General features: G+C 37.0%; 1 protein-coding gene across 1 annotated transcript in view; it reads right to left on the minus strand.

The window, feature by feature from the left end:
- sgcd (sarcoglycan, delta (dystrophin-associated glycoprotein)) overlaps window positions 1-13565 on the minus strand; it is a 219560-nt gene that overhangs the window by 165381 nt on the left and 40614 nt on the right. The window lies entirely within an intron of this gene.

A 13565-nucleotide genomic window follows, 5' to 3' on the forward strand; every position in this document is an offset into this window, starting at 1 on the left:
AATATATGAGTTTGTATGTAATGTATGAATATAATATACAAGTTTCACTTTTTAAATGGAATTACTGAAATAAATCTACTTTTTCATGATATTCTAATTTTATGACCAGCACCTGTACTTGAGTAAAAGTCTTAAAGTATCTGATTTATTTTGTACTTAAGTATCAAAAGTAAATTTATGACATAAAATGTACTCAAGTATTAAAAGTAAAAGTATTGAGTAAAAATGAGATGCTAGATTGTCCAAATACATTTTTAAAGGCGTGCAGCTGTGATGGATTGTGTACAAAATAATATGTGTCATAATGGTATATATRTGTACTTCTCATTCAACCACAGTTAAATTCAAAGGCAAAGTTTATCAGGATATAATTTTTTTKKACAATAACGAGCCAGAATAAAATAGGTGTAATGACTTTCTACTTCTTACCTTTTTTTTTAAATGTAGTGAGTAGAAAGTACAGATAATTGTGTGAAAATGTAAGAAGTATAAGTAAAAAGTTGGCTGAAATTAATTTACTCAAAGTACAGATAACCAAAATTTCTACTTAACAGTAACAGAGTTTTTGTACTTAGTTACTTTACATCTGTTTAAATTGACTTCATGCCTGCTTTAAGCTTCTTCTTACTCTTGTGCTGATTTTAGCTTCCAGCTCTGACTCTGGCTCTAGTTATGGTTCTGGTTCTGGTTCTAGTTCTAGTTGTGACTCTGGTTCTAGTTCTGGTTCTGGCTCTAGTTCTGGTTCTGGTCTCGGCAGAGACGTCACGTCTCGGTCCAGGTGTGGAGGTTTGAGCGATAATGGGAGCTGTTAAAATGCCAGCTTGTCATGCTGGACTGTGTTCAGCTGACAGGCACATCTGTCATCCTGGCGTGTAGCCATGAAGCCTCCGACGCCCTGATGGATTGTGGGACAGAAGGTCAGGGGAACGGTCTGAGATCTGCACCCKCTCCCTCAGTACCAGCTCCTTGTCCAGGGTCCGCCCCGACCCAAACATCTAAAACTCTTTTACTCCTTTATTCACCTGAACAGTTTCTGAACTGTAACTCCTGTAGGCCTCTTACATGATCCAGAACTGGCCTCCAGGTTTGTGAAAATCCCCCTGAACCCCAGCGGGGTCTTCAGGCAGCCCCCTACACCCAACCTCAAAATCATCCACAAGTCGTTCAGTTTGACAGAATCTGACCTGAAGTCTGGGAGCAGCTGAGGAGGTACATATAATATAAAATATCTCTGGCCCAGGTCTGGCCCACACAATGCACTCACACACAGATACCACAAAAAATGGCCCAGAAGTGGTTTTACAGAAGTAGTCCATCCAATGGGGCCAGTTGTTCCTTTTCTTTATTTTTATGTCATTTGTTTTGGCTCATGTTCGAGTCAATTTTCATCAAATAAAAATGCAAAACAATCCCCTGATATTCAGTTTGTTTTCTCTTCCAGACAAAATAATATATTTTAAATGTTTGTATTTTAATAATCTCAGAAGTTTTGCTCTGATGCAGCCCAAGGCCACTTTTGGAGCTTAGAAATTTCAAAATGTGTCGATAAAAAGACTCGGATCGATTTTTATTGATTCTCAGCTGAGAAGTTACCCAGGTAATCGATGCTTCTCTAAAACTCACCTGTGTTTGTAACCGAGCCGGTCACAGCCCGTTTGGAAAGAGACATAAAAATAATTAATCCAACAATTTTACTGCTAAAAAAACTGGTTCATTAACAGCATCATTAAAATGATGCTTTGTTGAATATAAAAATCTCAAAAATGTTGTTTTTAATACTCCAGTAATGTATTTTTTATGAAAACCGTACTTCAGTTTGATACAGATTCTCCATGATTTGGCTGAAAATTGCTAAAGAACAGATGAAAACTAAATGTAGCAAAACAATCTAAAATCTAAAGCTAGAGATTAGTTTTAAAAGTGAAATGCTAACACAGAGGTAAAGTAGCAAAGGCTAACTTAAAATAGTACACGAACAATATGCAAGCTAAATTTAGCAGAATGTTAGTTTTTACCTAAAATTGGCATCAATAGRAACTGTATAATAATCAGCAGGGGCATAATTGTTATACTGTTATTTCTGTTACCCAAATTTTGTTGTTTTCTTTGCTATTTAGTTATTTTTTGCTGTTTGACATTTAGACTTTAGACTGTATATATTACCCTAAACATTTTTTATTTACTCTTTGTTTATCTACTGCAAACTGTGAATTTTAGTGTATTGTCTATTTATATTCTTTATAGTCGAAGGGTTTCTTCTCACCCTAAGAATTTCATTGCATTGTTGACTCTTAACCTGCATATGACAATGAATCCTGAATCCTGATTAGCATTAGCAATAGTAGCATTAGCAGAAAAAGCATTAACAATCGTAGTCTAATAACATGATTAGCATTAGCAATAGTAGCATTAGCAGATTTCAAATAAAACATTTTTGAAAGATTTTATGAAGTCGCGATGTATTAAGTAGTTTTTGTAAATGAAGTGAAACATTTTGAAAAGCATTAAAAGTTACTAAAATCAAAGGTCATATCAACTATACTGAATATATGAACATTATGAATCATGTACATCTATATGAAGTACTGTATTTATTCATGTATAACATTACACGTGTATGTGGGGGGGGTAGTATTATACATGAATTATTATTAGATTTTCTATGCTTCTTAATCTAAAAAATGATCATACTTGAGATCATATTGTACATGAATAAATACTGTAGATATTCATAATTAAATCCTTTATTACTTTTTTATTAACGCCTTACAGGGAGGTCATTTATTTGTTTAAAGACACTTAATAAAGCATTAACAAGCCTTTACAAAGGATTTGTTAAAGCTTTATAAACAGACAATATGAAAGCAGTAATGATTTGTAAAACTAAATTAAAAAATAGGCCTATTATTACTTTAAAGGTTTTAAATCCTGAATGTAAAACCATTTTGAGTCATCTTCAGAGCTAAACTGAGTTAGTTTAAATAAATAAAATTTTCCTGGAAGTGTTTAAGTATTAAATCCAGTTTGAGCCCTGAAGGCAGCACTGCCTTAAGGATTACTCACATCGTTTCTTCATTTTTTTATTTTCTGTAAAAGTCCAGCGAAGTGACGTGAAGTGGTTCTGTCAGCGATCATGTCCGACATCCTGATGGTCGCTCAGACGTGCAGCTTCGGGCTTGAAAACAAGCTGAAAACTTCCTCCAGCCGAAGCGAGGGGCCTTCATCCGTTTGAGCGACGTAGGTCAGCCGGAAACTCCCGTTAAATTGGGTGTGAATGAGTTTAACAACCGTTTTACCTACAAGTCTGAGATCTGCCCCACATTTATCCTGGAGCCTGTCAGAGATCATCTCTGCTGCTGCTTCGCGTTTGTCTGGAACCGATGGAAACAAACTGGAGAGTCACGTCAACAGAAGTTTTTAGCTTTTTGAAACTGGTGCTGCTTTGTTTGTTTTTCATAACTTGTCACAAATTGCTCCCAAAAGGACAATTATATTTTAAATGTTATTAAGGATGTTCTGAATGAACTTTTGATTTGAGGTGATGAGGGCTAAAAGCCATCCCAAATATAGTTTCTCTCTGATGTTTTAAATCACAGCCGATTATTGATTCATTTTATAGTTTTACACGTCATCATCCTCCAAGCTCCTGTCTTAATAATCTGAAGCATGTTTTTATAATCCCACACAGGAGCTTAAAGAGCACTTTTCGTCCTCCTCTTAATCCTCTTCTTCTGTTGGTTCTCCAGGAGAACAATGAAGTCTGATGAAAACAGTATTAACGTTTGGAAGACGGGGCTTTTTAAAAAGGATCAAACTCGAGCAGTGATCTGTTAGTGGTGGGTGTTAAAAACACGAGTGGGAGTTTTTTAGTTTACTTATTTTATACACAGAGATTATTAAAAGTGTAGCATTACAGAGTTTTAATAATGCAGTTTGTTTGGTCCATACCTATGTTCTTTTGTACCTACATTACCCAGTACTTATGTTCTTCAGTACCTATGTTCCACAGTACCTTAGTTATTTTGTACCTATGTTACCCAGTACCTATGTTCCACAGTACCTATGTTCTTTTGTACCTACATTACCCAGTACCTATGTTCTTTAGTATCTACGTTACCCAGTACCTATGTTCTACAGTACCTATGTTCGACAGCACCTATGTTCTTTTGTACCTACATTACCCAGTACCTATGTTCCTCAGTGCCTATGTTCTTTTGTACCTATGTTACCCAGTACCTATGTTCTTCAGTACTAATGTACCCCAGTACCTGTTCTTTATTACCTATGTTCTTCAGTACCTAAGTTCCTCAATACCTACCTACATTTTTCAGTAATTATGTTCCCCAGTACCTATATTCCCTAGTACCCATGTTCCCCAGTACCTATGCTCTTCAGTACCTATGTTCTTCAGTACCTACCTGCATTTTTATGTACTTATGTTTCTCATTACCTATGTTCATCAGTAACTATGCTCCCCATTACTTATATTCCTTTCTACCCATGTCCCTCTTACTTATGTTCTTTGGAACTGATATGTTCCCTGGTAACTATGCTGTCTGGTACCTATGCTCTTCAGTACCTATGTTCCTCAGTACCCAGGCTCTCCAGTACCTATGTTCCCTGTTACTTATGTTCTTTGGTACGTATGCTCCCCAGTACCTATGTTCCCCAGTAGCTATGCTTTCTAGTACACCATGTTCTTCAGTAATTATGTACCCATGTTTTCCATTACCTTAGTTCCTCTGTACATATGTACTCTGGTACTAACGTTCTCATTGGTCACATGTTCACCAATCACATCTCTTCTTACACCCCATTGACTGAGAGCAGCCTCATTTACTACATATACTTTGGATTAAAAAAAACTAATATTTTAAATTGGAAGCACAGCATTTCATCATTCCATCTGGAAACACTGTTTCCAATATTGTAAATAAAAATCTTATTCAGGCTGTTAGTGCTCTCAGTCTGCGTTGGGGAGGACTGCTAACATCCTGAGTTTTAGTTCAAAATTTTTGAAAATGTACCATTTTGTGTTTGCTAGAATTGATTAGCTGTGGTGGCCAACTTGAATGAAGTTCATCTATTATCGATCCAATGGTTACTCTGAGTGTCGTTAAAATCAATCCAGTGAGTCATGAGATATTTTACTAACAGACACAGGCACTTATTATGATCACCCGACCAAACAAAACTAATTTTGAGACGCAACAAAAAGCTATCGTCAGGAATTTGAAACACTCGACAAATCACAACATTATGAAAAATATATGAAAACTTTTTTTAATAAAACCATGTTTGTTAGAGCGGTTGGGGTTTGGGAGCTGTGAGGTTCTTCTGTCTGGTTCGGTTTCAGCAGATTTGGTTCAGAATAAAGGTTGGCGTAGGAAAGATTAATGAACAGTTTCATTTCTCCGACAGAAGTATTACATCAATTCGGCCGGAGCTGTCCTCACCGTCTTCCTTTAATGGTCGTTTTTAGTGGACCACCAGAGCTGGCACGAGCCAGAGTGAGTAAATCTGAGAGACCCTCTAACAAAAAAAGAGAAGATAGAGTCCTAAAAATCTGCTAACCTAATGGGTCAGAAAACAAATAAGCAGCGCTGAGGTGAGATCGGGGGCATAAAAATGAACAAATTCCTTCTGGAGGTCACTTTATGTCTGTAGGTTAATGAACCCTCCACAGCTGAATCGAGCCCCCCCACCACTCTTTTACAAGATAATTTTACGGCCTCGGTGAATCTCCGGGAAAGCCATCAGTGCGAGTGTAAAGGCATATGTGTGCTGCCGTGATTTATATTCCTGTGTGTCTGTGTGACCTGAAACAATGTCCTCGCATTTTACTGTCTGCACCGCCGCTTTCTAACCAGAGTAAAAAAAAGGACAAAATGAAGTACAATAACCTGAAGACGAGGCAGCTGTAAGTCAGATGATGACAAGCTGAGTGGAGGTAATATCACCGGTGTTCTTTGGAGACCTCTGAACTCCGCTGTGATTGAATTAACTCAATAAAAATGTAGCTAGGAAAAGACAAAAGGGAGTGTCTGAATCTCACCAGGCTGGGACTACTTACAGACTCAGACACAAAGATGTTGGAAAATATGCAAATTTTCACTTATAAGTACAATAATTTGGTACTTATAGCTTTTATTTATGCATGTAATTTCTAAAAACCTTCAATACTCGCATGACATTCTTGCTATTCATTGCAATTTAGTCACAATACATTTTAAATAAATACATTGCAGCTGTTTCAGTACCATTCAGGTGTTTAGCTAAACGGCTGCACAACGCTGTCTTCGGTGCGACGCCCTCAGTGCTCGATGCTGATCTTCGGGTTTGCCACATTCAGACATTTTTCTGAATGAGATGCAGCTTCTGATTGCTTTTCACAACTGAAAACGGGCATCACAAAAACAGACGACGTCACCCTCAGTTTTGAGACGCCCCTTTTACTTGTAACGATGCCCTCAGTGCCCTGTGCCGATTTTCAGATTCAACGTGATTCGARATTTTACTGTATTAGACGCAACGTTCACTCTCAAACACAGTCGAACAGCCTACTAGCTAATGAAAACTAGGGTGGGGGRCGGCCTATGGTCCTGGCAAAACTCTGATCCAGCAGCGAGCGCACACCTAGCATGGACCACAGTTTTATGAAGCCAGAGGAAAACATGGAGAATAAATTGTGACATGCCTCATAAGTTTCACAAMTTGTGTCAAATTTCTGGCACTCTGACTGGCAGAAACTCGGACGGATTCAGGAAGTCTTTTGTCCCTCAGYCAATTAGGCAGTTCAACTCAACTCAGTACAGGAAAAAAGAAGCATGTGGTTCAGGACAATTGGTGGCAGTTTCTCTCTCTACACAAAACAATATGGGTATGTTTATTTTTGTTTTTATGTATATTCTACTTTATTTTTATTCATATTGTCTGTAAATGTATAGTAGCTTGAAGCCTTGAATTTCCCTCAGGGAATAATAAAGTATCAATCAATCAATCAACCAACCAACCAACCAAACCAACCCAACCAATCAAACAAACTAAACTGAGAAAGTTTCAAGACGTCACTCAAGTTCCAAAAGTTCCAAATCGCTGTGACAAGGCAGCGAGACCTCGTGACTCACGAGAGGAAATTGAAACATTTTAGAAACACTGTTCTGGTTCCAAGCAAGAACACTTAGACATTCTGCTTTAGTTTTATTAAACACGAGAGTCAATCCAAAACAAAGCAAAGGAACGATTTTGCTCAGTGTTGACATCATGTCATCATTCAACCTATTAACGCTCAGGTTGAAGCACACCTTCAGTGTTTGTTGCTGTTTATATTGGTGCTGTATTTCTTTTTGAACAGTGGATGTCCAAGGAAAAAAGAAAACTAAAGAAAAGCAGAAGCTCAAGCGAATTGTGAAAACGGCAGCAGATTGGAGAAAATTCAAAAAGAGAAAAATACCTTATAAAAACTGATTCMTATCAAAGTGTGAGAGCCACACTTTCAGCCTTTGTGGGGGTTTTTCTGCACCTTTTTTCATCCACTGCTTTTAAGATGACTGTTTTAGAGCTTTTAATGTTGCAGCTCTTGAAAATCACAGGTTCAAACACCTGAGCTGGTCCAGGAGCCACTCTGTGGGGTCTCAGGGGCTCTCGAGGAGTCTTTCAAGGATGGATGTCACTTAATGTATTTTGATGCTGGACCTTCAAACTGTGCCGACACGTGTTTGCCGACTTTATCTCTCACCCTGAAGTGTTTCTGTTTTTAGCTGAACTCTACAATCAACCCGCTGAGTTCAAATAACTCCTATTCTGCTCCGAACGCCCACAACTAAAAATGACTTTGCTGCTTTTTCTCTGCTCGAACTTTGGCTCTGAGAACGTGGAAACACTGAGAAATAACCTCAGGAGGATCTAATAATAATCAGTCAACAACAAAACACAGGAAGAGAAATCAATTCGAAAACAAAAACTAAACCTGAAAACACTGAACAGAACGAACAGATAAACACTAAAAACAGCTATAAAGCTATGTTTTGTTATTAAAACAGACCCGTTACTGTCATCTTGGTGAAAACAACTGAATTCATTTTGACTTTACAGGGTCACACCTATGGAGGATTGGGGACATAGTGGGGAAAAAATATATACATATACTCTGTTCTGAGAAAAAAATCAAAATACTGAGAAAAAAAACTATGCCCACATTTTCTGCTAACGTTAACTGCTAAGACAGAAAGCGATCACCTGGAATATTTTTATAYACATTGTTTGAAGTTAGTCAAACAATAAAGACTGTTAAATGTTATGTTCTTTATTTTGGAGGCTTTTATTTTGAAATTTAGCCGCTAAAGATGCTACATTCCAACACACATGACGTCTGACACGTCCAGCACTTCTTATAATAGATTGTTTTATTTAATTCAGGATAAATGGTATAGAAATATAAGTTTAACACTTTTTTAGTGTACTTAAAATGAGAAGAGCCTAATTTAACGGAAGCTAATCGGTCTGCTAACGGTTTCCAAAGTTAGCTAATCAGCTAAATAAGAAGCGTGTTTCATTATTAGCGGGACTGTGCTCACCGCTGATTAAATCTATATTAAAAGCAGGTAATACACCTGTTTTGAGCTCATAAGATAGTTTTTAAGGCTGAAGCAAACAGAAGCTGTTCTGTATGCAGCTTCTGTCGGCGGTTCTTTAAGGTGACGTTGGCTCCAGGCATCAGATGTCTCTGCAGCCTGCGGGTCAGGATGGTCGGTCTGTTCAGGGATGTGTCGGCCTTTGATGAGATGGCAGAACACATTGGACACGCCGTCTTTCAGTGTCTCACACCTGGACAGGTGCTGGATGTCATCACCTCCTCGACTCGTCTCCCGGCATGTCGGAAAACAAAAAGGTCACAGAGTCTCTGAGAGTCTCAGGAAAGTTTCAGACTGGAGGTTTCGTTTGGCAGCAGGATGAGGAGCTGATGACGGCGGTTCTGAATCAACGAGACATTTTTGGTTTCGTTGATCGTCTTAAATTTACTTCATAAAAAACCCTTTTTATCTGTAGAATATCTGAACCTCACAGGCTGACAGGATTATTTTTTCTGTCGCCTGTCTTCTCGTCGCAGCAGATTCATAAACTTGATCACTTTCTTCCTCTGAGACATAAAACTGCTTTAATAAAAGGTAAATATCTGATGCTGAGTATAAACCCTGAGGCTAAAATACACAAAGTCATGTTTAGATTATGTTTTCCTTCTTAACATCCGGCTTGACAGATGTGAAGCTTTACAAGCTTTAATATTTCTGTGTGAACGCTGACTCAGCACTAATGTTTGTAACTGTTTCTACAGTTTATTCAATCCTACTTCTTTTGTCTATTTTAGCTGTTTGTAAAAAAAGCATTCAGCTCATTCAGACAGTGTGCTGCTTTTAAAATGTACTAAATACACAAAAAATAAAATCTCTCTAGTTCATTTTAAATCGTCTTTAAAATCTGCTTCAGAGTGTTTTTATCTACTTTCAGCTTCTAGCAGTCATTAGCTTTGTCAGCCTGTTGCTAATGTTAGCGTGTAGCCAGCCTTTGGCTAGCAATAGTTTTTAGCATACCTCTTAGCTTCTATTAGCATATAGCCAGCCCTTAGCTACTTTTAGCTTCTAAACTAAGATTCAGCTTCTTCAAAGAAGTTGTTCAGTGTTCATTGTCCTTTTCATTAAAAATCCGTCTTTATTCATTAATTTGTGTTTTTCTCACATCAGAACCCTGAATAGATTAAAACAGATTAATAAAAAGATAAAAGCAGATTTTGTTGGTGAGCCCCATCCTAATCTTTAGACAGTTTCAGATGATCTGTTCAGCCTTGCTAATCCAGATTGTGTTCCATGTTTGGTTTAAAGCCTAATTTACGTTATTTACATGTTAAAATTTCAATCATTCTCTCACAATGAAGCGTTTAGCTAAAGGCACGAACAGCTGAGTTACAACCGTGTGAAACGAGGAGCTCGGCGAGCGAACAAACTGTGCAGCGGATCGATTTAATCTGTGACGGTAAAATAATAAAAGCCGACTCCTCGTGCTTTGAAATGGAGCAGAAAACTCTTTGTTTGGTTTGAGCTCAGCTGTTCTCTGGATGAAACCAACGAGTTCTTCAGCGACGYCCCTTTAAAAGGAATGATGGTTAGATCTTAATATTCTGCGATTAAATCTGCATGAATATTCATTTCCTTGGAGGACAAAGTGAACGAGGTGTCGACGGCTCCCTGCTTTCATCTGCTCATTCTCCAATACTTTAATAATGAAATATTACCTCTTTTGTACCATTAATTAATCATACTGCTTTAATAACTGTTGCTTTGATTCTTCATGCAGTTTCCTAATGAGATGTTCAAACTAAACTGTTAATAATCCAACACAGATTATTCATGTTTTTAATCAAACGGCTTCAGATAATCTGAAGCTTTTTCAGATATTTGTATCAAAACCTGAAAAATGGCTGTTTTTCACGGTTTCTTCTAGTTCTTTTCCGTCCTGTTGTTCGTTTGTTGACAAGATGAGGACGCCAAAGGTCGCAGGCGTCATCATATGAATCCTCTTCCTCCCTGAATTACAGCAAGTTTTAGCTGCTTACATTACAAATCTGTCAGTAATCCGGTCAGAGGAGATGCTGCTTGTGAATCTCAGAGCGTTTCAGTTTTTCTAAAGATGAAAATCAAACTTATTTTTTAAATTTTGATGCTTTTCTTGCAGCAAATTTGTCTCAGTTTTTATTTATCTGTGGTATAAAAGCATGAAAGCAGCAGTAGAATATGTCTTTGTTACTCTCCACCTCCTGTGGACTTATTTTGGAGTTCTGGTGCTTTGCGTGCATGTGGGGCGTCATATATGTTACTGCTATGAATTATCTAGTTTATATTTTTCTTTTTTTTCGTCACCTTTAACACGGCTCAAATGGCAGAAAGCCTTCACAAAATGATTCTTCAACAGTCATGTGCAGCTCCTTTTAATGGCATTTGACTGCGATGACAAAACTCACAAAAAGACTCGTCATAATAAATATTGAGCAACTGACGATGGAGGAAACGACATAAAAACAAAAACACTTCCTTCTTATTTATATTCACAAATTACACAATAAAACTACACAGATTCTAGTRGTTTATTCACTATTTTTAACTATTGTTTGTAAATTTGTTTTTTTTTTAATCTCATTATGATTTTAGATGCCAATCAAATAAACCATATCAATTCTTTATTGTTGATTTGGCTCAAAACAGTGATTCAAAACATTCTTCAGGAATATATTTTGGACAGTCCCATCAATGGATCCTTAGATTTGGTATTATGGCTGCAATGATACAAAACATTCACGATTTGGTTCAGTTCAATACTTCTCTGTACTTTTTTTTTACAGTTCGAGAAATGTCCATGCCCTTCTTAACTTGTGATTAATTTAAATTTATTAAAATTATTAATTATGAACATTTGTTTAACCTCAAAAGTCCAGTTTTTAAATTAAATATTGCTGAAACAGCAAGTTTCTTAGTGGATCTGTGCTCAAAAAATGTAGCCTAGGTGTAGTAGTCGAACACAGATCCACTGATCCTTCAACACAGAGCATCTTCAGAAGTCAAGTTGATAAAGTAAATTTTAAAAATCTGTATTGAAACAGTGTGTTGAATGGTTCCATACAGATATTGTTGCACCCATTGTAGTTTTCCATCTTATTTTGACTAAAAACCAAATATTTCTTTTGACTTTATCTGCCTAATATCTCACTTCACCTTAATCCTCAGTTTAATGTGACAGGCTGCATAAATGTGGTATTTCTGCCTTTGTCATCTTTTTCCTGCTACAAACATAAAACATACAAACATATAAAACATATAAACACATAAAACATACAAACATATAAAACATATAAACACATAAAACATACAAACATATAAAACATATAAACAAGCCAAACTGGTGTCAGGAACAAAGACCAGTAAAAAGATATTTAAAGAAAGACTTAACACTGTTTAAATCAAGCTCACAGGTAAACTCCAGAACAAAAGAGGCTCAGTTTCAATCTAGCTTCATTGTCTTGGCCGACAATGGAAGAAAATATTTATGCACCTGCAGCCTTAGACTGCGCTCCTCCTCATCATCACATCAGCTCTTCGTCCCCGCACTAAACACATTCTCTGCAGGACAGGCTGATGGATGGGCCTGCTTCTAACAGAGCAATGAAACAATTATTCCTGCGCTCCATCTCTGTCAGGACTCTATTCAAAAAGTCCACTGTTGGAGAAGAAAAGCAGCCATAACTCAAACCAACAATCATTTGAATAACAGCTGTGTGTGTTTACTCGGTTTGTTTCCTCGCTGGGACCTGAATATAAATCAAACTCTACTGGGAGCTTCATACAGTCACTGGAATATAAATATATAAATATACTTCAGGTGGAAGGTTTTATATATCAGAACAGAAGCAGTCTGCCCTCACAGCTTCCAAACAAATTAAAATGTTAAGTAGCTGCCAGTTTCCACCAATCAAATAAAATATTACTCACTGAAAAGACGAAGAAGATGGCAGCAAAACGTAGGTTCATGCTTACAAAAACAAAATGTTCTTTAAAAAGTTACAAACTGACCCAAAATTAAAGAACAGCTGCAGAATCTGTAACTTGTTCTGTACAACTTATGTCAGTCATTAAATATCTACAAGATTTACCTTCTAATATCTTCATCTTTGACTTTTTATTATGGTTTTTACATTTTTGTAAACGTACTGAGCAGTAGTTGTCCATMTCTGTGAAGTGGTTTGTATTTATTAGAAATTATGTCAGGAACCAGGTCAGAATCACTTTGGTACTATGAAATTAATGAAGCAACTCAAACCCAAATGTAATTAGTGAGCTGGAAAATAAAAAAGGGAGGGGGTGTGGGGTAAGTAGGAGAAAGAAAAGCTGGAAAACTCTGACTCTGTGTGAGACTTTAATTCGTGCACTTGCATTGAAGAGCAGAAACAAAACGTTCACCTCTGAGCTCTGATTACAGTCAAAAGAACCATTTCACTGTAACAAAGACTATCTGTGGCCTTCAAGTCACACAGTATGAGGAAAAAAATGTCACTTGGTTTTCAAAAGGTAAAGTTTCAACAGCCTGACGTCTCACAAAATTAAGAGCAGAAAAATAACTAAAAAAGATCAACAATCCAACAGACAAAGTCAGGGATCATAACGCAAAAATGTTTAAAGGCAATAAACTGTCTTAAGGTAACTAAAGGCACAGGGTTAGATTTAAAAATATTTTTTTTCTTTTTTTTTTTGGATGGCCTCCCTTCTCCCCTTATAGCCATCCCCTCCACACCATTATGTTTTTTTTTTGTTTGTTTGTTTTTTGTTTTTTTGTTTTTTTTTGTGAAGAGAAAATAGAGAGAGAGAAAAACAGAGAGAGAAGTAATTAGAAATATAGAAAGATTTAAAAATAACTTAAGAACAATTACCTGCAGCGACACACTCTGCACCGTTAGCTGCAGCTACACAATCTGCACTGTTAGCTGCAGCTACACAATCTGCACCATTAGCTGCAGCTACACA

Source organism: Austrofundulus limnaeus, unplaced genomic scaffold (assembly GCF_001266775.1).
Source record: "Austrofundulus limnaeus strain Quisiro unplaced genomic scaffold, Austrofundulus_limnaeus-1.0 Scaffold21, whole genome shotgun sequence".
Taxonomy (NCBI): Eukaryota; Metazoa; Chordata; class Actinopteri; order Cyprinodontiformes; family Rivulidae; genus Austrofundulus; species Austrofundulus limnaeus.